This window comes from Eurosta solidaginis, chromosome X (genome assembly GCF_040869045.1).
Source record: "Eurosta solidaginis isolate ZX-2024a chromosome X, ASM4086904v1, whole genome shotgun sequence".
NCBI lineage: Eukaryota > Metazoa > Arthropoda > Insecta > Diptera > Tephritidae > Eurosta > Eurosta solidaginis.
In genome coordinates this window covers 33451368-33478358 of record NC_090324.1, presented here as the reverse complement: position 1 = coordinate 33478358, position 26991 = coordinate 33451368, and the positions used below count along the sequence as shown (strand labels likewise).

The following is a 26991-nucleotide window of genomic DNA, read 5'->3' as shown; positions in this document are numbered from 1 at the left end:
TGTTTTTGGAATAGTAAGTAGAAAATTTTCTAGAAAATAGGCCGATAAAAACAAAAACAATTGTTAATAAACCATGAGCACTTGGGAATGTCAAACAAAGTAATTGACAATAAACAAAAATCCAGCATTATCAGTGATTTGGACCAGATGGCGCAACACTGAATAAATATAGTTGTTAAAAAGGAACAGAAGTAGCAAATTTGCCAGTCAAACAAACCACCGCTGTATAGCTAAATTGTTAGCGCAGCATGCCTAAAGCGTACTGATGATGAAGGCTTAGCACCCTTCGAAATGGATCTATCTGCGCAGCTATGGCAGGTTGTCTGAAAAATTTTCTACTTACTATTCCAAAAACAAAATACAATTTTTCAAATTTAGAAGAATTAAAAAATAACAATAATTATCATTAGAAAAAAATTATTGTTCTGGCCTTGAGCTCGATTCGAACCTTGAATGAATACTTATTAACACTTTTTATTTGATACTGTTATGGAATCGCATCTTTAATGGAGCAGTAAGGAAGGTAGTCGGCATGATCTAGTGGTGCTCTGTGGCTAGTCATGTCGGCTGGGCGGGGTTCTTGCCAACCTTACCGTCCTGCGCCATAAACAGAAAAAATTCCTATCATGCCTTTAAGACAAACTGACAAAAAAAACCGAAGAGACGACTCAAAACGCTTGAAATTCAAAATAAAATAACATCCGATCAAACCGGATGCCACGGACAGACCGTTAAACATTCAAAATTTAAAATTCAAAAAGGAAATTCAATAAAAAGAATATAAAGCAGAAAAAAAATTTACCGAACCGGCAATAACCGGTGGAAAATCAAAAAAAAAAAAAAAAATTGCGGGTGTTGTTGCGACGCCCGGTGCTTGTCCCACACTCAAATCCATGGCCAAGTTTTTACAAAAAATTTAATATCTTTACAGTATATAAGTAAATTATGTCAACTTTCGACCCCAGTAATGATATTGTGCAATAAAATACAAAAATAAAAGAAAATTTCAAAATGTGCGTGGCTCCGCCCTTTTTCATTTAATTTGTCTAGGATGCTTTTAATGCCATAAGTCGAACAAAAATTTACCAATCCTTGTGAAATTTGGTAGGGGCTTAGCTTCTAGGACGATAACTGTTTTCTGTGAAAAAGGGCGAAAACGGTTTAAGCCACGCCCAGTTTTTATACCCAGTCGTCCGTCTGTCCTTCCTCTCGGCCGCTAACACGATAACTTGATCAAAAATCGATATATCTATACTAAACTCAGTTCACGTACTTATCTGAGCTCACTTTGTATTGGTGTAAAAAATGGCCGAAATCCCACTATGACCACGCCCACTTTTTCGATAGCGAAAATTACGAAAAATGAAAAAATGCCATAATTATATACCAAATACGAAAAAAAGGAATGAAACATGGTAATTGGAGTGGTTTATTGACGCAAAATATAACTTTAGAAAAAACTTTGCAAAATGGGTGTGACACCTACCATATTAAGTAGAAGAAAATGAAAAAGTTCTGCAGGGCGAAATCAAAAGCTCTTCGAATCTTAACAGGAATACTGTCCGTGGTATTATATATATAAATAAATTAGCGGTACCCGAAAGATGATGTTCGGGGTCACCCTGGTCCACATTTTGGTCAATATCTCTGAAACTCCTTCACATATACAACTACCACCACTCTCTTTTAAAATACTCATTAGCACCTTTCATTCGATACCCATATCTTAAATACAAATTCTAGATTCACGCTGGTCCACCTTTAGGGCGATATCTCGAAAAGACGTCCACCTATAGAACTAAGGCCCCTTTTTTTTAAAATACTCATTAACACCTTTCGTTTGATACAAATATTGTACAAACGCATTCTAGAGTCACCCCTGGTCCACCTTTATGGCGATATCTCGAAAAGGCGTCCACCTATAGAACTAAGGTCCGCTCCCTTTTAAAATACTTATTAACACTTTTCAGTTGATACCCATATCGTACAGACAAATTCTAGAGTCACCACTGGTCCACATTTATGGCGATATCTCGAACTAAGGCCCACGCCCTTTTAAAATACTCATTAACACCATTCATTTGATACCCATAAAGGCGTCCACCTATAGAACTAAGGCCCACTCCCTTTTAAAATACTTATTAACACTTTTCATTTGATAATGTTATGGAATCGCATCTTTAATGGAGCAGTAAGAAAGGCAGTCGGCATGATCTAGTGGTGCTCTGTGGCTAGTAATGTCGACTGGGCGGGGTTCTTGCCAACCTTACCGTCCTGCGGCATAAACAGAAAAAAATTCCTATCATGCCTTTAAAACAAACTGACAAAAAAAAAAGCGCAGAGACGACTCAAAACGCTTGAAATTCAAAATAAAACAACATCCGATCAAACCGGATGCCACGGACAGACCGCTAAACATTCAAAATTTAAAATTCAAAAAGGAAATTCAAAAAAAAGAATCTAAAGCAGAAAAAAATTAACCGAACCGGCAATAACCGGTTACCATACAGGAAAATCAAAAAAAAATAGCTGAAAATTACAAAAAGAAAGAAACAGGCAGAATATACATGGGAGCGCCGCGGGTGTTGTTGCGACGCCCGGTGCTTGTCCCACCCTCAAATCCGTGGCCACCGACGCACCTAAGTTTTCGGTGGCCCCTTACCTGAATTACCTAGTGCCTTCTAAATCAAAAAGAATGCCAGCATTCCCATTTTATATAACATTTATTTATAATCCATTTTTAGTTTTAACCTATTATTATTTCTACCCTACTCTTATTTCGACTTATCTTATTATTATTAGGTGCATGAAAAAAAATACCTTTTTTTAGGAAAAAAAAAAAAGGGATTTGAGTTGCAGGCCTGCTCACATTCAAGTTTATTACTATTTCTAAATAATTCCCAGCAAGGAAAAAAAAAACGATAATGCAAACGCTCGACTGCCTGCCAATTATTTTGGTTGGATATTAGGTACTGTATAGAAAAAAAGAAATTCGGACATATGTACATAGTACAAATACATATACTTACAGCCCTATTCTGTGCACTTGACAAATTCACCATCTTGCTTATTTGTCAAGTTTGACAATTTATCAAGTAATTGCTATTCTATGTAAAAAATAAAAAGCAAAAGTGCGATCGAGAGAAATTGGAAGAACATTTTTTACTTTTGCTGTTATTGTGGGAGGATCATCCTGGGGGATATTCCGGGATGGTTTTGGGGACTCCATCGGGTCCTCCCGAGGTCATTTGGGGGGCATTCTGGGATGTTTTTGGGGACTCTCTCGGGGTAATTTACATTCTGGGATGGTTTTGGGGACTCCCTCGGGGTCATTTAGGACTCATTCCAGGATGTCTTTGGGGACTCCCTCAGGTCCTCCCGTGGTCATTTAGTGGTCGTTCCGGGATGTTTTTGGGGACTCCCTCAGGTTCATATGGGGGACATTCCGAGATGGTTTTGGGAACTCCCTCGGGGTAGTTTGGAGGACTTTCTGGGATGGTTTTGGGGACTCCCTCGGGTCCTCCCGGGATAATTTGGGTGACTTTCTGGGATGGTTTTGGGGACCTCATCATTTCGTCCCGGCGTCATTTAGTGGTCGTTCCGCAATGTTTTTGGGCGCTCCTTCGGAATCATTTGGGGGTCATTCCGGGATCTTTTTGGGGACTCCCTCGGGGTAATTTGGGGGATATTCCGGGAGGGTTTTGGGGCTTCCATCACGTCGTCCCGGCGCCATATAGTGGTCAAACCAACCATCCTCCAATTACCCAGAAAATGACCCCGACGGAGTCCCCAAAACTATCCCAGAATGTCCCCCAAATTACTCCGAGGGAGTCCCCAAAACAATCCCAGAATGTCCCCCAAATGACCCCGATGGAGTCCCCAAAAACATCCCGGAATGAACCCCAAATGACTCCGAAGTAGTCCCCAAAAACATCCTGGAACGACCACTAAATGACGCCGGGACGAAATGATGGGGTCCCCAAAACCATCCCAGAATGTCACCCAAATTATCCCGTGAGGAACCGATGGAGTCCCAAAACCATCCCATAATGTCCCCCAAATTACCCCGAGGAGTCCCCAAAACCATCCCAGAATGTCCCCCAAATGACCCCGAGGGAGTCCCCAAAAACATTCCAGAATGCCCCCCAATTTACCCCGAGGGAGTCCCCCAAACCATCCCACAATGTCCCCCAAATGACCCCGAGGGAGTCCCCAAAACCATCCCGGAATGCCCTCCAAATGACCCCGAGGAAGTCCCCAAAAACATCCTGGAACTACCACTAAATGACGTCGGGACGACCCGATGGAGTCCCCAAAACTATCCCAGAATGTGCCCAAATTATCCTGAGGGAGTCCCCAAAACCATTCCGGAATGTCCCCCAAATTACCACGAGGGAGTCCCCAAAACCATCCCAGAATGTCACCCAAATCACCCCGGCAGGACCCGATGGAGTCCCCAAAACCATCCAAGAATGACCATAAATGACCCCGAGGGAGTCTCCAAAGCCATGCCGAAATGAACCGGAAAAAACTCCGCGGATTATTTTTTCCTATTCCCATTTCGGGGTTAGCAGCATAAAATGAGACATATCGCTCCAATTGCTCATGCGTAGCACGTTCCACTTTTGATTTCCTTGAAAAAACCATGATTTTAAAATATTTGTTACAAAAAATAATGAACAATATTTAATTCTTACGTTTATTCCATTTCGCGATTGTTGCACTAAACAGCCGATTTCGGTTTACTTTATTTAGGTCACCACAGTATGGTGAAAAGCACAGGTCGTAGAGCTTTCTAAAGTTGTCAAGTTATGCCCAGAATAGAAATATTTGTCAACTTGATAAAAATCTAGATTACTTGTCAACTTATTGACAATTTGTTAAGTGCACAGAATCGGGCCGTTACTATATACTTACTATATATAAGTTTATTTAGGCAGGCTGAACAACTAAATAATATGTATGCCTACTTAGCATAACTTTTGAAAAATATTAGATAATCTTTTGTGTATTTGTTATAAAGCAAATTTGTACAAAGCCTGCTTATATAGACTTGACCGCGTATAAATAGACATTTATTTTTTTTTTTTGGAGCAGGATTTCGAAAACTAAAAACCTTACTTCTGAAATTTTCTATCTAGCACAAAAATTGTATTTCAAAAATTCATCGATCTTTAAGTTGCTCTTATTGGGATAAGACAAACAAAAAATGCCGCCCCTAAAGTGATATTTATTGTTTTTTTCCGGTATTGAATGGTAAAAATATTTTAATTGGGGTCGCAAGCTGTACACGCTTTATATACATAGGTACATACACTTTTATATATAAATACTGATGTCCATAATTTGTTTTGTGTTATATTTTTTCGGTATATCTATGCTTGCCTCTTTTTTTGTTTTTCATACACTAATATCGAATGTAACGTAAACGTTTACTTTTTGTATACATACATAGATATTGTTACGAATATTAGCAAAACTAAGGAGTGCTGCCATCTCCAGGCCGATGCTAAGCAGTGACGTGAATTCACATCAATAATTCAATCATTATGTATCTACATAAACGAATCAATAATTGCGTCTACACATATGTACACATTCCGATGAGCAACATTTACATACAAGGCAGCTAGAGATGAGATGTCACACACAGATGCATTTACTTATACGCTTATGTGTGTGCGGGAGACTGTAAACTACAAACTCACATATGTACATCTGAGAAGCGCTAAAAAGTAGACAATTGTAAACAAGTAGAAACTATATGAGAACTATACACACACGAATATAGTTGGTAAGTTCTGGAAATGGAAGAGCCTAGAAGTATGCAGCGTAAACTATAAAAGCGGGGTAGGCGAGTAAGAAGTAATTCAGTTTGAGTTGAGCTATCAATCAGTTTGATTAAGCACGCGATCTGGCGGCCAATAGTAGAGTTTAATTTGAGTTATCAATCAGTTTGGTTATTAAGCCAGCGAGTAGCAAAGTATAAGTGGTATTGTGAAGTACTTTAATAAAGGCCATTTTTCTATTATTCAATATTGGAGTTATTTATTCAACAGTTTAGTGATTCGAACTTAGCAGAGGATTGCAAATAAGAGGATTTGCATGTAAATTCGTTACAATTGGTGTCAGAAGTAGGATTGTTGAATAAATTCCATAGGACAACAAGGACATGGCAAAGTTCAGTGAATTGAAAATCCAGCAACTAAAGAAGGAGTTGGAGAGCCGTGGATTGAATACAAGCGGCGTTAAACTTGAACTTCAGGCACGGCTACGAGAGGCAATGGAAGCGGAAGGAATTGATGTGGAAGAGTATGACTTTCATCTTGATGGCGAGGAAGTAACAAAAATTGAAGAGAAAAACGAAACATCGCAGACAGTTACGAGCACAGACTTGAACATGATTTTGGCTGCAATATCTGCTCAAACATCGACAATGTCATCACAGATGGAATCCCAAGAGACACGCATAACATCGAAGATTGAAGCGCAGGAAACCCGTATAACATCACAATTGGAAGAACAGAAGACATATTTGGTATCTCAACTGGAAGCGCAAGAGGCACGTATATCTGAAATGTTGGCACAAATTTCGGAATAGGTATCATCACAACTCTTTGTGAAACTGGAAGAGCAGGATGCAAAAGTTTTACAACTCGAGGACAAAATTGATGCCGAAATAGAAGCGTTAAAAGGTCGTATGGAGCAGTTACAACTAAACCGCTCAGCTGTTTCAGCAAGCAATCCAAAGGTAAAAACACCATCATTTGACGGTTCTGTTCCTTTCCAGGTCTTCAAGCTACAGTTTGAGAAGACCGCAGCAGTGAACAACTGGAATGCGGAAGATAAAGTTGCTGCACTGTTCGTGGCATTGAAAGGGCCTGCAGCGGAAATCTTACAGACGATTCCAGAGTACGAACGGAACAGTTATGAAACATTGATGGCTGCTGTAGAACGACGTTATGGAATCGAGCATAGGAAACAGATATTCCAAATTGAGTTGCAAAACCGTCACCAAAGAGCGAATGAGACTTTGCAGGAGTTTGCTTCAGATGTTGAAAGTTTGGCTCATCTCGCAAATGCGGACGCACCCGTGGAATACACCGAGAGGGTAAAAATCCAGAGTTTTATAAATTGCACACGAGACGTGGAAACGAAGCGAGCTACATACGCGAACCCAAAACTGACATTTGCTGAAATGGTATCACATGCATTGACTCAGGAAACTGCCTCCCTATTAAGTAAACCAGCATATAAGGCTCATCGTGTAGAAGTAGAAAGGCCAGAATGGGCAGACACAATTTTGGAAGCACTGACGGGATCACGACAGAAAAATGCCGGAGTTATTAAATGTTTCAAGTGCGGCAACCCAGGTCATATTGCACGACATTGCAGCACCGGTCCCAATAGCTCCAACAATGTGGGTGGCCGAAAACGCAAAGCTGGATTTCGTTCAGTACCGCGTGTCATACACTTCACCTTTAATCAAGTATATCTTTGATTATTTGCAGAAGAACAAATGTTATTGCTACTGAAATTGAGTTTTCAGACATTTAAGCTGCATATTTGTATGCGCGTTTATCTTTTAATCTACACTAAAATACCAATACGGCGGGCATTCATTTTATCAAAAAAAAAAAAAACTATATATAAAGAAGTATATATTCATAGACCTGAGTTTTATCTAAATCGGTTTTCTTCAAAATAAGTGGTATGCATTAAGTTATAGAGACAAGGGTGGCAAAACTTGTTTCAAATGTTATAAAGAATCTCGAATTTATTTGAATATATGTAAATATATATGTATATAATTAAAGCGTTACACCTATAACACGAAAGAGAACTAGCCAACGGTATTATTTCCTTAGAATATATACAAGTCCATTACAAGAATATTACTTCAACCTCTGCTAATAAGTTAATGCAAAAACTTGGTTGAATGTATGTTCAAAAAAGAAAAAAAAACGCTAATAGAACATTCAATGCGCGCGAAAGGTCTTACACTTTAAATTATGCCATTTGTTATTTCGAAATGGTTTTCAAAAGTTGAACTTTAGAGACTATTTCGTACAATCAAGATTTAAGCAATGGTTCAAGTAAAAAGGTTCATTTCCCTTTTGAAGGCTTACGGCCGTATTAAGTAAACTAAAAAAATGGAACTAATAATAAAAGTATATTATTCCTAACTTGTCCGTGTCACGGAACGTACTCACCATGTTTCAACGGTCGTTGTTGTTGTAGGTAGTGTTGCAGAAGGCCTATATTCGGCGGCCCTGCTCTTGTTGTTGTAAAAGCTGGTGCTGTTGCAGTAGGCCTAGGTTCGGCGGCCCTGCTGTTGTTGTTGTTAAAGCTGGTGCTCTTGCAGCAGGCCTATGTTTGGAGGCCCTGCTGTTGTTGTTGTAGCTGGTGTTGCAGCAGGCCTATTCTTAGCGGCCCTGCTGCTGTTGTGGTAGCTGGTGTTGCAGCAGGCCTATGTTTAGCGGCCCTGCTGGTATTGTTGCCGAAGGCCAATATTCAGCGGCCCTACCGTGGTTGTTACACCTGGTGCTGGTGGTAAGCCTAGTGGATGCGGCGATGTTTGGCGCTGCCGATGGGGTTGCGGTTGAAGTGGTTGCGCGGTCGAGGTGGTTGTTGTGGGCACCGCGATTGTGGTTGGCGCAGGTGGTGGGGGTTGCGCTCGTGGTTGTTGCGTCGCAATGGTGGTGGTTGCGTCTGGTTGTATTAGCGCGTGGTGTTGGCGCTGTTAATAGTGGCCGTTTTCGTTGGTATTGTCGTCTTCATCGTAATCGTCGTGTAGCTCTCAATAAGGGCGGCTATCGTGGATTCCCTGAGCAAGTATCGATTTAAGCACACACACACAAATTTTAGTGGCGATTTTAAATATGCACTATTTTTATATATGAAAATATATGTAAAACCTGCACTTTAATTAGTGCTTACTTGACTTTTATATATGACGTTACGTTAACAATACAAAATTACTCGTTTCTTTGGCCTATTTTGTAAGTGGTTTCAGTGTGCAAGCATATGGTTAACAGGTGTTCGTCGTTGGGATTTTTTGCAATATGAACTCCGAGGATTTCTTGTCTCGCCTTTTTTTGTTTAAACATTTTAACAATCCACTTAAAAGTTTTTAATAACGAAGTTTAGTGTTACTGAACTGTTTTTGTGTGTTTTGTCTGCTAATGTTGCATGATTTTCATTTAGAATTTTCCACCCGCAGCTAGGCTTAATACAGCACTAATATCGCAACAAAACAGCAGCTGCGACGCACCAACGACACCAATAGCAATCACACCGCCCAAATTCGTTTTTGTTTCGGGCTATATTTTATACCGTTTTTTTCACTTGTTAGCTTATTTACTTGAACGTCCTTTAGGTTCTCGTTTATTTTAGTTCGAACTATACTCAATTTTGCGTTACTTATAAATTAAACGTGAACAAATATTATCGAGAGGTACAACCTTTCGCGACCACCACGCTGCAAGAAAAAAAGTCCTTGCTCTTTTTTTTTATCTTCTGCCAAAAAATGGCCACACACGCCATGGTCTTTAAAAAAAAAAAGAAATTCTTTCCATTATTGCGACTGCGCAGTAGAACGGCGCCGTTAAATCGCATGATTTAACTGTGGTTGTCATGGTAGAACCATACAAAGTGGTAGTCGCGGTCACAATCCTGCAGACATCATTAAAAGTTCGATATATTTCGTTTTGGTGAACCGATGGACTAATGTCAAAATCGTACTGCGCTGAAAGTTAATGTGTCAATTCGTATGAAACTACTAGTCAGCTGTCACTTTGTATAGTTACGCCATGGTGGTTGAAGTTATTGGGAATTTTTCCACACCACTGGATTATTTCGCAAAGCCACCGGCGCGAAATTAACAAAAATTTTCTTTAACCACCCCAGGCAGGCATGAGTGGGGGTGATCCTACCTTTTTCCCTATCACCAGCCAACTGGTACGTTCCAAGGGTGACTCTCCCAAGCGGACCATAACAATACCCATATCGTACAAACAAATTCTAGAGTCACCCCTGGACCACCTTTATGGCGATATCTCGAACTAAGGCCCACGCCCTTTTAAAATACTCATTAACACCTTTAATTTGATACCCATATCGTACAAACAAATTCTAGAGTCGCCCCTGGTCCAACTTTATCGCGATATCTCGAAAAAGCGTCCACATGTAGAACTAAGGCCCACACCCTTTTAAAATACTCATTAACACTTTTCATTTGATACCCATATCGTACAAACAAATTCTAGATTCACCCCTGGTCCTCCTTTATGGCGAAATCTGGAAAAGGCGTCCACCTATAGAACTAAGCCCACGCCCTTTTAAAATTCTCATTATCACCCTTCATTTGCTACCGATATCGTACAAACAAATTCTAGAGTCAGCCCTTGTCCACCTTTATGGCGATATCCCTAAATGGCGTCCACCCAAAAAACTATGGTCTACTCCCTCTTAAAATACTCTTTAATACCTTCCCTTTGATACACATGTCATACAAACACATTCCAGGGTTACCCTAGGTTCATTTTCCTACATGGTGATTTTCCCTTATTTTGTCTCCATAGCTCTCAGCTGAGTATGTAATGTTCGGTTACACCCAAACTTAGCCCTCCTTACTTGTTTTCTTAACTTTTGAAATAAGATAACAAGCATTTTTTTTATTTTTGTCACATCGAAGTTTGTAAGCCATAAACTGATTTCAAAAAGTATATATTTCTGAAAGGGGGTGGCTTCCGCCTTACCAAAGGGGATATTTTCAAATCTTAAAATTGAAGTTGATTTTGGTCTACATGCTGCAATTTTCCCACATAAGATTAGTACTAGGGGGCTCATTTAATCTTATAAATGTCTTATAAAGTGTGTAAACGTATAAATTTATCTAGTGCGTAAACGAATGTCAAATTTTGTATGAAAAATCATTTACGCTATTTGTATAAATTTACGCTCACATTTCATGGTGTAAACGCGGTAAACTCAAAGGAATGCAACCTTGCAAACATAACAGCCGTCATTTTCATTAGCAATCTCCAACATCAACAAGTCATTTACAAGAATATCTTAGTAAAGACGTTTTAGTTTTCATTTTCACTAAATCTTGGCATTTTTTAATTTGCATAACAACCAAACATTTTTTTTGGCAATTGGTAATACAGATTATCAACAAATAAGTTTATCAAGAATATTACTAGGGACATACAGCGTGTGTAAATGGATAACATTTTACACCTTACTATTTATTACCCATATATCCCGATATTTATTTTGGTTAAGAACTCTGAAAATATGTTATCAAATGTGGCTGGGTGGTCTGAAAAAGGTGTTTTTTTGCTCTTCTGAACAGTACGGAAAATATTTGTATAACTATGTTATTTTGGGCAGCGCCGATACAAAATGTTTACTTACACTATTTATACCTATTTATAGAATCAGAATTACACAGCAGTTCATGAACAGCAACATACCAAATTACTAAAAATGAAAAGCAAATTAAAATAAGTCTCAAAAAATTAACAATAAATAAAAAGTATACATTGAAGATTAAGCGTTTTTGAAGCGAAGAAAATTAAGCCGTTAAAATATAATTGATATATAAAAATAATATAACAAAAGCATTAATAACAAGTAAGGAAGGCTAAGTTCGGGTGTAACCGAACATTACATACTCAGCTGAGAGCTTTGGAGACAAAATAAGGGAAAATAACAATGTAGGAAAAATGAACCTAGGGTAACCCTGGAATGTGTTTGTATGAAATAGGTATCAAATGGAAGGTATTAAAGAGTATTTTAAAAGGAGTGGACCATAGTTCTATACGTGGACGCTTTTTCCAGAAATCGCCATAAAGGTGGACCAGCGGTGACTCTAGAATGTGTTTGTACGATATGGGTATCAAATGAAAGGTGCTAAAGAGTATTTTAAAAGGGGTGGGTCTTAGTTCTATAGGTGGATGCCTTTTCGAGATATCGCCATAAAGGTAGACCAGGGGTGACTCTATGATGTGTTTGTACGACATGGGTATCAAATGAAAGGTGTTAATGAGTATTTTAAAAGGAGTCTCCCTAAGTTGTAGATATGAAGGCGTTTTCGAGATATCGACCAAAATGTGGACCAGGGTAACCCAGAACATCATTTGTCGGGTACCGCTAATTTATTTATAATATGTAAAACCACGAACAGCATTTCTGCCAGGATTCCAGTGGTTTTGATTTCGACCTGCAGAACTTTTTCATTTTTTTCTGCTTAATATTGTAGGTGTCACACCCATTTAACAAAGTTTTTTCTAAAGTTATATTTTGCGTCAAAAAACCAATCCAATCACCATTTTTCATCCCTTTTTTCGTATTTGGTATATAATTATGGCATTTTTAGTAATTTTCGATATCGAAAAATCCAATCCAATCACCATTTTTCATCCCTTTTTTCGTATTTGGTATAGAATTATTGAATTTTTTTCATTTTTCGTAATTTTCGATATCGAAAATGTAAGAGTAGTCATAGTCGGATTTCACCCATTTCAAATACCAAGACAAAGTGAATGCAAATAAGTACGTGAACTAAGTTTAGTAAAGATATATCGATTTTTGCTCAAGTTGTCGTGTTAACGGCCGAGCGGAAGGACAGACGGTCGACTGTGTATAAAAACTGGGTGTGGCTTCAACCGATTTCGCCCATTTTCACAGAAACCAATTATCGTCATAGAAGCTATGCCTTTACCAAATTTCACAAGGTTTCTTTTAATTTTGTATTTTGTTGCGCCATATCATTACTGGAGATGAATGTTAACATAATTTACTTATATACTGTAAAGATATTCAATTTTTTGTTAAAATTTGACTTTGATTACTTTTTTTAAAAGATTGGGCGTGTTCGTTATCAGCTTTTGCAAATTTTTATTTATTTATTATAATATTATCTATTAAGCACACATATAGTAATAGGAGTAACGTTCGTGCCAAATTTCATCATGATATCCTGCACGAGGGCAGCCGCCGCGGTGCCAAAAATTTTACTAATTTGCTATTTTGCGTCATACGGTCAACCCACCTACCAAGGTTCATCGCTTTATCCGTCATTGTAATGAATTATCGAATTTTTTCTGTTTTTCGAAATTATCGATACCGAAAAAGTGGGCCTGGTTATAGTCCGATTTCATTCATTTTAAATAGCGGTCTGAGGTAAGTGCCCAGGAACCTACATACCAAATTTCATTAAGATATCTCAACATTTACTCAAGTTATCGTGTTTACGGGCAGACGGACCGACGGACGAACGGACATGGCTAAATGAATTTCTTTTTTCGCCCAGATCATTTTGATATTGTAACGAATTTACTGCAAATCCTCTTATTTGCAACCTTCTGCTAAGTTCGAATCACTAAACTGTTGAATAAATAACCCCACGATTCAATAATGCAAAATGGCCTTTATTAAAGTTTTTCACAATAACACTAATATTGCTCGCCAGATAGCGTCTTAAATGAAACTAATTGGCGCGCCTCCACTGTTGCTGCCTTTTATACTCTGTGATTTCTCGTTCGCATCTTCTAGGCGCTTCCATTTCTAGAAATTACTAGTTGGTTATCAGCTATAAAATTACTACGTTTATAGCTTCTCATATGCGCGTGTATATATGTGAGCACAATTATAATTGCATACTTTTGGGAGCATCTCAGATAAGATATCTGCATGTGTTTGTGCGTCTCTTCTCCGCTGCGTGTACGTACATATATGTAGACATAATGATTGATTTGTTGATGTGCATACAAGCCACTGCTTAGCATCGGCTTAGAGATGATTGTTTCCCTTAGTGTTGCTAATTTTCGTCACACTGCCCTCCACCTAAGTCTGATCGTCCCGATCAGATAAATCTCTCGATCTAAACGCCGATAGCATCTCCAAATGTACCACCCTTCTATTTCGTGGTTTCCCAATGGTTTGTATGAGGTAGATGGTATCAACCGTCTTCTTCACAACTTTGTACGGGCCTTCCCAACTGCACCGAATTTTGGATGGAACACCTTTCCGCCGGTGAGGGTGGTATAGCAGTACCAAATCTCCCAGATTGGCTTCGCATAATCAGTATCTTTCCCACGTTTCACAGCATTAGTGCGCCCGACTTGAAACTACCCTCGCAATCTTTCTGGAAAATTCGTTCCTTCGTTTTCGTGCGTCCCTTTGGTTTTGTCAATGCCAGTGTTGCTCTCGCAGGTACTTTTGATTTCGCTTTATTTGGCGCATTCGAGCCATCAACATTTACTTTTGACTTTCGTGGTATTTGTCGAGTCTTCTCACCATTACTCGATTACTGCTTAACCCTTCCTCCAAACTAAAGTTAAGTGGTATATCTTGGTTCTTATAGCGCATATTCCTTCTTTGCATGTCGATCCTGATGTCATGGTCAACTAAGAAGTCCACTCCAAATATGACTCCATCAACGATCTACCACAACGAATTTGTGGAGAACCATGACCTTCCCAATTAAGATTTCACATACCACTTCTTCCTTGACTTGGTTTTACTCACCTGTGACCGTACGCAACCTTGCTCCAGGTAACGGTTTTACTCTCCTGTTGACCATGTCAGATCGGATTAAGGAATGAGATGCGCCCGTATCTAGAGTCAGTACACGCTCCTTGCCATCCACATTTCCTTTCATGGCAAGACTGCTCGAGTTTCTTCCAATATGCGAGATAGGTATCACAGGACATTCAATAGCTAGGCAAGTTTTCGTTCTTTACATCTGACAGGCTGTTGCTCATCTGCTCCAGCTTTACGTTTACGCACGCAATAACGTGCAATGTGACCGGGCTTCTCGGATTTGAAGCATTTGAAAACTCTTTCACCCATCTTTTGCGAACTTTTCAGCGCCTCCAATATTGCGTCTACCCACTCTGGCCTTTCTACTTCCACACGGTGTGTTTTGAAAACTGGCTTATACAGAAGCGACGCTGTTTCCTGAATCAGAGCATGTGATACCGTTTCTGCCAACGTTGGCTTTGGGTGTGCGTATGTGGCTCGCTTCGTTTCTACGGTCCGTATGCCATTTATAAAACTCTGAATTTTACCCTTTCTGTGTACTCCACGGGTGAGCAAACTATTGCAAAGTCCCATTAGCTTTTTGGTAACGATTTTGTAACTCAATTTGGTATATCTGTTTTCTTTGATCGCTTCCATAACGTCTCTCGACAGTGGCCATCAATGCTTCATAGTTGTTCCGCTCTCCTTCGGGAATAGTTTGTAGGATTTCGGCTGCTGGCCCCTTCAATGCTACGAATAGAGCTGCAGTTTTATCTTCAGCATTCCAGTTGTTCACTGCTGATGTGTTCTCAAATTGAAGCTTAAACACCTGGAAAGAATCAGATCCCTCAAAAGATGGAGTTTTTAACTTCGGATTGCTTGCTGAAACAGTTGGGCGATTTAGTTGCAACTCCTGTATACGACCTCTTAAAGCATCCACCTCGGCCTCGATTTTTTCCTCAAACCGCGTTATTTTCTCGTCCATACCCGCTTCGAGTTTTGATGATATACGCGCCTCTTGCGCTTCGAGTTGTACTGTTATGCGTGTCTCTTGTTCTTTCAGTTCTGCTTCCATCTTTGATGTAATCTGTGTCGACATTTCTGAAATACGCGTTTCTTGTGCTTCAGTCTTCGATGTTATGCGTGTCTCCTGCGATTCCAGTTGAGATCCCATATATGTTTTATGTTCTTCCAATTGAGTTTACATCTTGGATGTTATACGTGTCTCCTGTGATTCTAGTTGAGATGTTATATCTGTCTTTTGTACTTCGAGGTTTGTTGACATATTGGTTGATATTTGTAACGATATCTGCTTCACACTGCTAGTATCGCGTTAGTGTCTACACTCGTCAATGGATTCGGAGTCTCTATCTTCTCCTCCAATTTAGTCGCTGGCTCTTCCACATCAGGATAAAAGACATACTCGTCCACATCAATTCCTTCCAACTCCATTACCTCTCGTAGCCGTGCTTGAAGTTCGATCTTATTGCCGGTTGTATTCAATCTACGGCTCTCCAACTCCTTCTTCAGTTGCTGGATCCTCAATTCACTCAATTTTGCCATGTCCAAGTCGTATTCGTAATCTTCGGAATTTATTCAACAATTCCTCTTCTAACACCAATTGTAACGAATTTACTGCAAATCCTCTTATTTACAACGTTCTGCTAAGTTCGAATCACTAAACTGTTGAATAAATAACCCCACTATTCAATAATGCAAAATAGCCTTTATTAAAGTTCTTCACAATAACACTACTATTGCTCGCCAGATAGCGTTTTAAATGAAAATGATTGTCGCGTCTCTACTGTTGCCGCCTTTTATACTTTGTGATTTCTCGTTCGCATCTTCCAGGTGCTTCCATTTCTAGAAATTATTAGTTGGTTATCAGCTATAAAATTACTACGTTTATAGCTTCTCATATGCGCGTGTATATATGTGAGCACCATTATAATTGCATACTTTTGGGATCATCTCAGATAAGATATATGCATGTGTTTGTGCGTCTCTTCTCCGCTGCGTGTACGTACATCTATGTAGACATAATGATTGATTTATTGATGTGCATACAAGTCACTGCTTAGCATCGGCTTAGAAATGATAGTTTCCCTTAGTGTTGCTAATTTTCGTCACAATATATAGAAGTCTATATCTATCTCGATTAGTTTATGCCGTTACGGGTTACCTTTATGCGAACAAAGTCAATATACTCTGTGAGCTCTGTTCAGCTGAGTATAAAAAACCGATATGTGGCGCATGGATCGAAATATTTCAAAAAATCGTTTTTGTGATCGGATTTGGCTCATATTTGGAACACATAATACATGCGTGAATAGAAAGCGACATATGAAAAAAAAAATCGCCACCAGGTGATCGAGATATTAAAAAAAAAATCGTATTTTTGGTCCGATATGGCTCTTATTTGGAAAACATATATGACATACAGAAATAGAAACCGCGTTAGTAAAAAAAAATTACGCTAGGTGCCGCATGAAATGAGATATTTAAATAAAAGAAATAAAAACATTTTTAAGTTAACCGGTTTTATTGAAAGCAATACTTACATAAAGTAATACATATATGACATACAGAAATAAAAACCGCTTTAGTAAAGAAAATTTACGCTAGGTGCCGCAAGAATTGAGATATTTAAATAAAAAAAAATAATAAAAAAACATTATTAAGGTAAACGTTTTTATTGAAAGCAATACTTACATAAAGCAATAATAATACTAAAATTTTTTTTATTGAAAACCATACATACATTCAGTAATAATAATACTAAAAGGTAGAAAACATTTAGGTCGGTCTTAGATATTAGTCATAACACTCCTCATCAATTGTTTTGCGTGGCAGTGGAGACCCAGGAAGTCGGGCGGGTGCGCCGCAAATAAAAGAAAAGAAAAGACCGAGTTAGTATCACACAATAACAATTTTATTCACTATATTAAAAGGGACACTCTTTGCTTTGTTTATTGCAAGGGGTTTAACAAATTCAAATTAATTCAAATCCACAGGGCATGTGCACATTTAAATTTAGGCAAGTGATTAATTGGAAATCTAGATTCAATAACAATCGCAAATATTAAATTGTAAAAATATATAACCCCACAAAGCGGAGAATTAATTACAGCACACTTTACTATGCACTTGGCAAATTCACATGTAGGACAATTAGTTATCTCAAATATTATTTATAATGAGAATCGCAACTGAGAAAAAAAATGAAAAATGATTGGTTTGGATAACTCACCTTGGGCTAGCTGCTGGCTCGTAAACGTTCCAAAATAGAAAGAAAGTTCAAAACCGCGAACAAGTCCGCGGCACCTGCCGATAGCCAACTTTCGTTGAGTTTTTCCCCTTCAAAGCTAGCTCTCGGCTGGTGTTAGCCGTTACCGGTAATAATAATAAATAAATAACTAATGTACGTGTTAGGGTGGTCCGAAATATTTAGGCTGGTGGCCTAAACATGCCGGCCCCCTTGCGGCGAGCAACTTGAAACCCGGTGAGTACGCCAGCAACCTTCCCAAGGCGGGATAAACTAAATAAATTTAAAAAATATGATACGTATGTTATGTATAGTAGGATCGTAAGTACGATCTCCGGCGGACATCCATGCTCGCAGTAATGCAGCCTCGCTGAACTGTGAATGAAAAGAGAAAAACGTTAGTGTTCAAGTACGTGGGGTTGCTTGGTTTAAAATGCACCTTGTGGTATAGTTTACGGTTTTATAGTGGGTGGGCTCCGGACACGACGAGGCCGAATATTGTGGCTTGGGTGAGGAGCCCGCCGACAGTCGACGCGGGTGTGCCGCCGACCATAATATTGGCGTAGACGTCGGCGCCCAAAGTGAGCAACACTGGCGACGATCGGTAAAACGCCGGATCGGCCAGCTTCATGAACTGGAATGGGGCCGCTACCGACGGGTCCAGATTTGCCGTGGGGTTTAACCTGGCATAGTTTGCTATTACGGTGGCTTGGGTCGTGATCTTTCCCGCGACCCCATACTTTCCTCGAAGAACGATGGTGCACCTCGACAGATGTGCGGTATTGTTACGCTCCAGGTGTAGATCCTTGCACAAATTGGCATCGATAATGCTGGTGGGAGCGCAGGCGTCTAACAGGGCGCGGACCAGGTGTAAACGGCCTCCTGCCTCAATTCGGACTATGGCTGTCGGCGCGATGGCGATCAATGCTCGAGTTATAGTCGGTGCCGTTAAATTATCCCGGAGTCGACCACTTCTGAAGCCGGCTGGGGTTGTTGTTTGGCGCGCGAGGGTGGTGTTGGTACCCTCCTTGCGTGGTGGATACGGGGCCGCTCTGCCAGTAGAGAGTCGGGTCGAGCGGAACGGACGCGGCTCCACGCCGCCCCGGCGCCCACTGGCATTGCGGTGCGATGGGCGGAAAGGACGGGTCTCCGCGCCATCCCCGTGTTCCATGTGTCGCTGATTGCTTTTCTGCTTCTCATGCTGAAGCAGCGGTCGGAAGGATCGTGCTTCTCCACTGGCCGTTGGGGCGATGGCTAAGGCGGCTGCACCTCTCGTGAACTCTTCCATCTCCTTCTCCTCCTCTTCCACCCACGATCGTGTGTCCTCGGTGATGTTGATCGATAGCACCTCGTCGCTTTCGTCGTCGTCGCGCTCTTCGTCAGGGATCGGGCGTGGCCGTGCTTGCTCGTCCTCCATGTGAAGCGTGGTGTGGTGTGGTTCACGGCAGCGGTGGCAACGGTCGTTGCTAGGACATATCTCTAACCGATGGAACGGCGATAGGCAATTGGGGCAGTGCCGGTGTATCAGGACGGCCCGGAGGCGTTCTTCTGCCGACATTCCCCTGTACCGCGGGCATAGTCGTATGCCGTGGTTCTTCTGGCACAACCGGCAGGAGACGGTGAAGGAGTCAACGCGTTGCTCCGTCTTGGTGCGTTTGACCGAGAAACCCGTCATTCTGGAACGGGAACTTGTTATTATTTGTTTTGCATTTTAAGGGAATTGGGTGGCGTATGGGCGGAGAGTAGAGGCTTAATTGGTCGAGCTTGGGGTTGGCGTACTCGGGATAAAGGGTTGTGTGGAACGAATAATCTTATTAAGTTATTCTGTCGATGTAATGATGGGTTTGTAGTGGTTGAAACCACTGTTATATTTAATATAATTTTATTGAGATACGCCTAAAGGTATCTTTAATTTTGGTAAATATCCTCATCATAACGAAATTCTGATATTGAAAGCAGTCATTTTTTGGTGTTTGCCTAATACAGGCAATATGCGGTAATATACGCTACATTTGTGTAGCAGATGGTATCACGAGTTACCCGTGTATTTTCACGGCTCCTTGTAGTTGCCCTACAAAAATTTGGTCACAAAACTCACCCACGCCGATACAAATGTGGCTGTGAATATAACCTATGAATCCCGGTAAAATGACTAGTCAAATGACGTCTTGCATATAAATGTGCGACAAATGTAAAGAGGCCTTTACTCGCTGTCTGGGAACACTCTTTGTGTTGATTTGGGCCATGTTGTGTGAGAATCACAAATTGTGGTGTGTTTGTTGATTCCAACACAACCCTGGCGGGAATAGCCTACACTAACGAGTGTGGTAATTTGTAAAGCTGTCAGCTGTTCACTCTTCCAATCGTTGGAATGAGACCGCTGTGCGGTGCTGCCCATTGCAATGTATTGATACATAATGGTCATGTCATGAGAGTATTTAGGGACAGCTTGCGTCTGAGTCCTGACGCGACATTAAATTTAAAGTCTGTTCTAAAAAGTTTAATTTCTCCATTGTTTGTAGCATCGAAAGCATAGATGACACTACTTTATTCCTGCTGGGATTTCAAGCAAAAAAGGGACTGACGAAAGTCTGTCGAAACTTCAATACACAAACAAAGCAATTTCTGTCATGAAAGCGAGACCACCATTGTGTGCCATGTTTTTGTTTATGTTTTACATTTTAATTTTGCACTACCCTTTTTAACAATGAAAACGATGCAAATAGACCGCGAGAATTATTTCGGTCTCGAGTGGTTTCACCTTTTGTTTTCACAAGAAAGTTGGTTTTAATTGTGTTTCTGTGCACCAAATTGTCAAACTACAACCTTTTCTCAACAAAAATAAAGAAGAAAAAGACGGCCGGATTTAAAAAAAAACTATCGAAATACAACCTGGCGCGTGTGTTTTCAGTGAAACCAGTCTGTATCTTCAGGGTTTTCGTTAGTTGATTTTTTGTTCGGTTACTAACACTCGAGTTTGTTGGATCCCGCGGATCCGAGTTGTGATACTCTTTGGATTGCGCGTAAAGTGCTTACTGCGTGAGAACCGAGTGGCAACTTTGTTTCGTTCATTCAAAATGTCATTCATTCATGGAAATGAGTATAGAGACATTTTGAATGAATTTTCACTATGAAGAAAACTGGTGATGGGTAAGTATGAGTATCGTTCCATTTTTTGATAATTTTATAAATTGACTAATTTTTTATTCTTTTGTTTCGTTTCAGCTCATTACTTCTTTAAAAAACATGGCTTACGTCTAAAGACACCCAAACTGAAAGAAGTCCATATAAATCGGCAATTGGAACAACAGAAATTGAAAAACTGCAACAGCAGCACCACCATCACCAATCCTTGTATAACGCACTTGATCCCACTGCTGATCCAATTTCAGCAGTAAAGACTGATGACACTTATGAACCCTTGAATGCTGCTGGTGCTGCTGTTGCTTGTGCACCGGTAACCAATACACCTGTAGATTCGTTATATTATGCGCTACAAGCAGTCATAGAAGGTATGAGTGCGAAAAGCCGCACAAAAGTTTGAACTTTCAAAAACTGTTCTTGGGCGAAGAGTACGCAAACATCCACAATATGAAAACGATACGTGAAAATCGTGTACTTACAATGGCCTATGAGAAGTTGTTTTTTTTTTTTTTTTGTGATATGCGCTGGATAGGTTCAGTACCAATATAATAGTTTTGTAATACAGATATTTGGCAAGCGAGCATGGATTATGTTGGAGCAAAATACTCAACAACAAAAAGTACAACGTTAATCTGTTTTGCAAAAGCACAAGTCTTGCCCAAACCCACCCAGAATCTGTCTTTTTAATAGTTAATTATAAACTCTTCATACCAACACCATGTCCAGTATAAATACACAGCGTCAAGGTCGATGGTATTTTGGTGGTATTGCTAGCGCTGGCGCTGCTTGTTGTACACATCCACTAGATTTAGTTAAAATTACGTTACAGACAGCAAGGCAAATTATCTGTTTTACAGTTGATTGCAAAAGTGGTACGAGAACAAGGTGTCATAGCCTTGTACAATGGCTTATCTGCATCCATCCTACGTCAGATGACGTACTCGATGACTCGTTTCGGCATATATGAAGCAGGCAAGAAACAAATCAATACCGATATATTCCTTGGTAAAATCACCTTAGCTGGTTTAGCAGGCACCGCAGGCACCGCAGGCGGTATTGTTGGCACACCAGCTGATATGGTGAAGGTTCGTATGCAAAATGATGTTAAATTACCACCCGAGCAACGCAGGAACTATAAAAATGCTTTTGATGGTTTAATCAAAGTTTATCGGCATGAAGGTTTTGCGCGTTTATTTTCTGGTGCTACAATAGCCACTGGAAGGGGTGTTCTAATGACAATTGGCCAAATTGCATTTTACGATCAGATCAATGCTCCGGCTCGAGTACTTTTTAATTTTTAAAAACCCAGTTAAACTTCGTCTCTCGTTATTAACATAATACGCAAAATCGGGTAACGGGACTGCAGCACGCGATGCCTTGTTTGTTGGGGGAGCCCATCGACATAACCGACATTCGTTCAGTACTTCATCATGCTTTACGTAGTCGTGGAAACTGATAACCGAGTTGGAGTCGTCGAACCGCGATTGCTTCAATGGTGGCTACCAGCAAATTGATTCCGCCACTCGACAAGGTAGGTTTTGCGAAAAACCATTAGCTACAACCATAGTAAATGCAAAAAAAATTTTTTATTTTTTTTTACTTACTACTTAGGCTGACGCTTTGGCATACGGGTTCTCTTTACGTAAAGAGCGACAGCGACACTTTTGAGCATTTAATCACGTTTTGCTATGTCGGCAAAACGCTCATAACCGTTAACAATGTTGGTGGGATGTTGCGAGCGGCTTTAATACGTCAATAGAAAAGCGATGTTGTAGATTGTGCTGCCTTTCTCATGGAGAACAGAACCGATTTCTCTTTAGAGCAAGCATATAGCCTGGACAGGGGGACTCAGGGTGAGTATTAAATGAAAAAAATTTCTGGCTCCTAAAACACGAAACTTTATGCATGTAACCCAGAGCAATGATTTTCTTGGATTTTGGCCCACAAAATTTTCAAAGCTGAAAGAGGCAATCTGTAGGTACGGTGCGAGAAACGTTGGCTAACGGCTAACTCAATGTGCATACATTACCGTGTTGAAACTTGGCCTTAAATTATTTAGCTCGGCATAGCTACACATCGTCTCGCCGCTGCTATTTAAGCTAGTGCAACGCTTTGTAACTATGTATATCCGATGTGACACCGTTTTGCTTCCCCAATGAATCAGCCTTATATTTGGCGCCTTTGCGTTCCTGCCCTTGTTATATGACTAGATACGAGTGCTCACGAAAGAGAAGGTGGATGTCCGCCCTTTTGAGATGTAACTAATAGATCATGGTATAGTTAGTAAATTCATCATAAAATTAAGAAATATTCGAAGCAATTATGCAGTTCGGTACTTGTCAGCTATTCGTAAACTGAATGTTTTTTATATTAAACTCTGTTGACCTCGTGCCTTTGGCCGAGGGCGTATAGGTTCTGTGGCAGATAGTAGATCTGCGGTAGGGTTCTGTTGGCCTCGTTCGGGGTGAGCGAGAGCTGGGTTAAGCGGGTTGTTGGCCTCGTTTGGGGTGAACGAGAGCTGGGTTAAGCGGGTTGTTGGCCTCGTTTGGGGTGAACGAGAGCTGGGTTAAGCGGGTTGTTGGCCTCGTTTGGGGTGAACGAAAGCTGGGTTAAGCGGGTTGTTATAACGGGTGGGAGTTACAAGTCTCCCTCACCCTCACTGGAGGGTGGTAGTAGGACCAATTTCGTGATTGGTCTGGTGGTTTGTCCCCTTGCCGTATCCAGTTCGACGACTCGAACTCGGCCATCGGGGCCATAATGAAGATTGGCTATCCGACCTAGTCTCCATTCGTTGGGGGGCAGATTATCCTCCTTAATGACGACTAGGTCTCCCTGTTTAAGGTTTGATTGTGGATGCTTCCACTTAACGCGCTTCTGCAATTCGGTGAGATACTCCGTTTTCCACCGTTTGCAGAAGGTTTGATACAGCGCCTTAAGTTTTTCCCATCGATTGACGAGTGATGCGCGATTCTCGCTGACGTCGATCTCCGGTGGAGCTAACAGGTGCCCTCCCACGAGGAAATGGCCTAGAGTAAGTGGCTCCAAGTTGGACGGCTCGTTGGAGGAGGGGCTTAACGGTCGAGAATTGAGACAGGACTCGATTCGACAAAGTAGTGTGCTGAACTCTTCAAGGGTAAATTTGTGATCCAAAGCGATCTTCTTGAAGTGGTTCTTGAAGCTCTTGACCCCTGCCTCCCATAGTCCGCCCATGTGAGGAGCTCCTGGTGGTATGAAATGCCATGTCAGGTTTTGGTGACTGTACTTGGATAAAGTTTGGTTGCGAGCGTCCGCCAGGAAAGCTTTGAGTTCTGAGCGGAGAGCTCTGGAGGCTCCGACAAAGTTGGTTCCGTTGTCGGAGTAGATGTTCATTGGACATCCTCGCCGAGCGACAAACCTATCGAAAGCTGCCAGGAATGCGGCAGTACTGAGGTTACTAGTGGCTTCCAAGTGAATCGCTTTGGTTGCAAAGCAAATAAAGAGGCAGACGTAACCCTTTGACATGCGGCATCCTCTTCCGCTATAAGATTTGATGTCAAATGGTCCGGCAAAATCTACCCCCGCATTGGTGAAAGACCGGGCGAAGGTGGTTCGTTCTGAAGGTAGATCTCCCATAAGTTGGGTTTGGGTCCGCTTGCGGAATATTGTGCACGTTTTGCAATTGTGTATGACCGATCGGATCATATTTTTGACCCTAGGGATCCAATATTGTGTGCGTAGGCGACGAAACATAAGTTGGTTCTCCCCGTGCAGGGTGTCTTTATGGATGAACTGGACAAGAAGTCGTGTGAGCCGGCAGTCATACGGCAGAATAATCGGGTGCCGTTCACTGTAGGGAAGATCCTTGGCCCCTGAAAGACGACCGCCCACCCTCAATATGCCCTTTTCATCGACAAGGGGGGTAAGAGGGAGGATTTCACTCTTTGAACCGATGAGCTTCCCGGAATTTAAACTCGAAAGTTCCTCCGAATAGTGCCTTCGTTGGCAGAAAGCTATTAACTGACTTGTCGTGGCCTGGATTTCATCGGGTGAAATGAAGTGCGATGCCGCTTTAAAGGAAGATTTTGTCTTAGGATTGGTTCTTTGGATAAATCTTCGAACATACGATATGACCCTCAAGGCCCTGGACAAATTGGAAAACCGTTCGAGGAGGTCGTCTTTCTCTTTTATTTTTGAAGTTGTATGAACCTGCACCCGTTTTTCCTCTATGTTAGTCCGATAGTCCTTTTCTTGTATTAGCCATTCTGTCTTCTCTTCTTGTAACCAAGAAGGTCCCTGCCACCACAAAGAGTTATTGACTAACTCCTTCGCTGATAGTCCTCGGCTAGCCAGGTCTGCAGGATTGGATGCGGATTCTACGTGGTGCCAGGATTTGTTTCCTACCTTTTCTACTATTTTCGTTACTCGATGAGCGACAAAGGTTGACCAAGAACAAGGGGGTTTTCTTATCCACGCCAAAACAATCGTGGAGTCTGTCCATAGGTGTAGATTGAAATTTTCTAAATGCAGATTTTCACGCACTGCTTCGATGGTTTCGGCCAGCAACACTGCACCGCATAGCTCTAATCGGGGTAAGGAAACTGTTTTAACGGGTGCTACTCTTGTTTTTGCTATTAATAAGTTAACGTAGACCTCATCCTTTATCTTTGCTCGTAAAAAGACTGTCGCGGCGTAAGCTTTTTCCGAGGCGTCGCAAAAGCCGTGTATTTCAACGTCGTTGGTTGGCGTAAAATACACCCAACGTGGGATACAAATTCCGTTAATGGAGGGGTATTCCTGCATAAAATTATGCCATCGGTCTAGGGTTCCTGCCGACACTGGTTCGTCCCAGTCAGTCCCCTCTAGCCAAATGTCTTGCATAATGATTTTTGCAACAATGACGACTGGGGCGAGCCAACCTAGGGGATCGAAAAGTTTAGCGATTGCAGAAAGTATTGTCCTTTTCGTTAACATATCCCGATTTTCAATTGGTTTTGCCGTGAAGTAAAAATAATCCGCATGCGCGTTCCATCGAATACCTAGGGTCTTGACCGTACTCGTGTCCTCGAATTCCAAAAAGTCTTCGTTGAGCAGATGAGGTTTGGGTATTCCTTTAAGTATTCTTGAGCAATTTGACGTCCATTTGCGGAGGGAAAAACCAGCGGACTGTAATGCATCTGTGATTTCATCGCGAGCTTTGAGTGTGGATTCGATGCTATGTCCCCCGGCTAGAACGTCATCGACGTACATACCTGTCCGTAAGATATCTGCGGCAATGGGTAATGAAGTTTCAACGTCGTCTGCTAGTTGGTGCAGTGTCCTTATCGCCAGATAAGGAGCACAATTGACTCCAAAGGTGACTGTCTTTAATTCGTAGACGCTGATAGGGTCACTAGGATTGTTGCGAAAAACTATTCTCTGGAATTGTGTTTGGTTCGGCTTTACCAATATCTGCCGGTACATCTTTTCGATGTCGCTATTAAAAACATATTTAAAGAATCTCCATCGCAGGAGTAGAATCGTTAAGTCGGCCTGAAGCACTGGGCCTGTATAAAGTACGTCGTTTAGGCTTGTGCCATTGGATGTGGGACACGAAGCGTTGAACACCACACGAACTTTGGTCGTGGTGCTTTCCTCTTTTATAACCGCATGATGGGGTAAGAAGTAGCAATCGGTCACGTGGGGTGGTATGATCTTTGGAACTTTTGACATATGTCCCAATGTCTCATATTCCGCTAGTACCCTATTGTACTCTGTCTGTAGGGCCGGTGTCTTGGCTAGGCGCGTCTCATTCCGGTAGAATTGGGAGCAGACGCCGTTTAGGGAAGGCCCTAAGGAGATGTTGTTGGGAAAATCCTGTTTAAAAGGAAGGGCGACAGTATATTTGCCATCGGAATTTCTTTCTGTTGTAAGTCTGAAAAGTTCCTCGCAATAGGCATTATCTTCGTTAAGTGCCCTTTTCTTAGGTACGTTTTCAAGTTCCCAGAAAGCGGTTAGTTGCTTGTCTAGGCTGATTTCATTAAAAAAAGATACCCGTGTATTAGTTGGGTGAGGTACTTCTGCACGGCCAGTTA

At 41.1% G+C, this 26991-nt stretch overlaps 1 protein-coding gene and 1 pseudogene across 26 annotated transcripts in view; one reads left to right on the top strand and one right to left on the bottom strand.

Annotated features, from left to right (window-relative positions):
- Positions 1-26991, bottom strand: part of zfh2 (Zn finger homeodomain 2) — a 2927436-nt gene that overhangs the window by 436941 nt on the left and 2463504 nt on the right. The window lies entirely within an intron of this gene.
- Positions 21660-22242, top strand: LOC137234401 (mitochondrial dicarboxylate carrier-like; annotated as a pseudogene).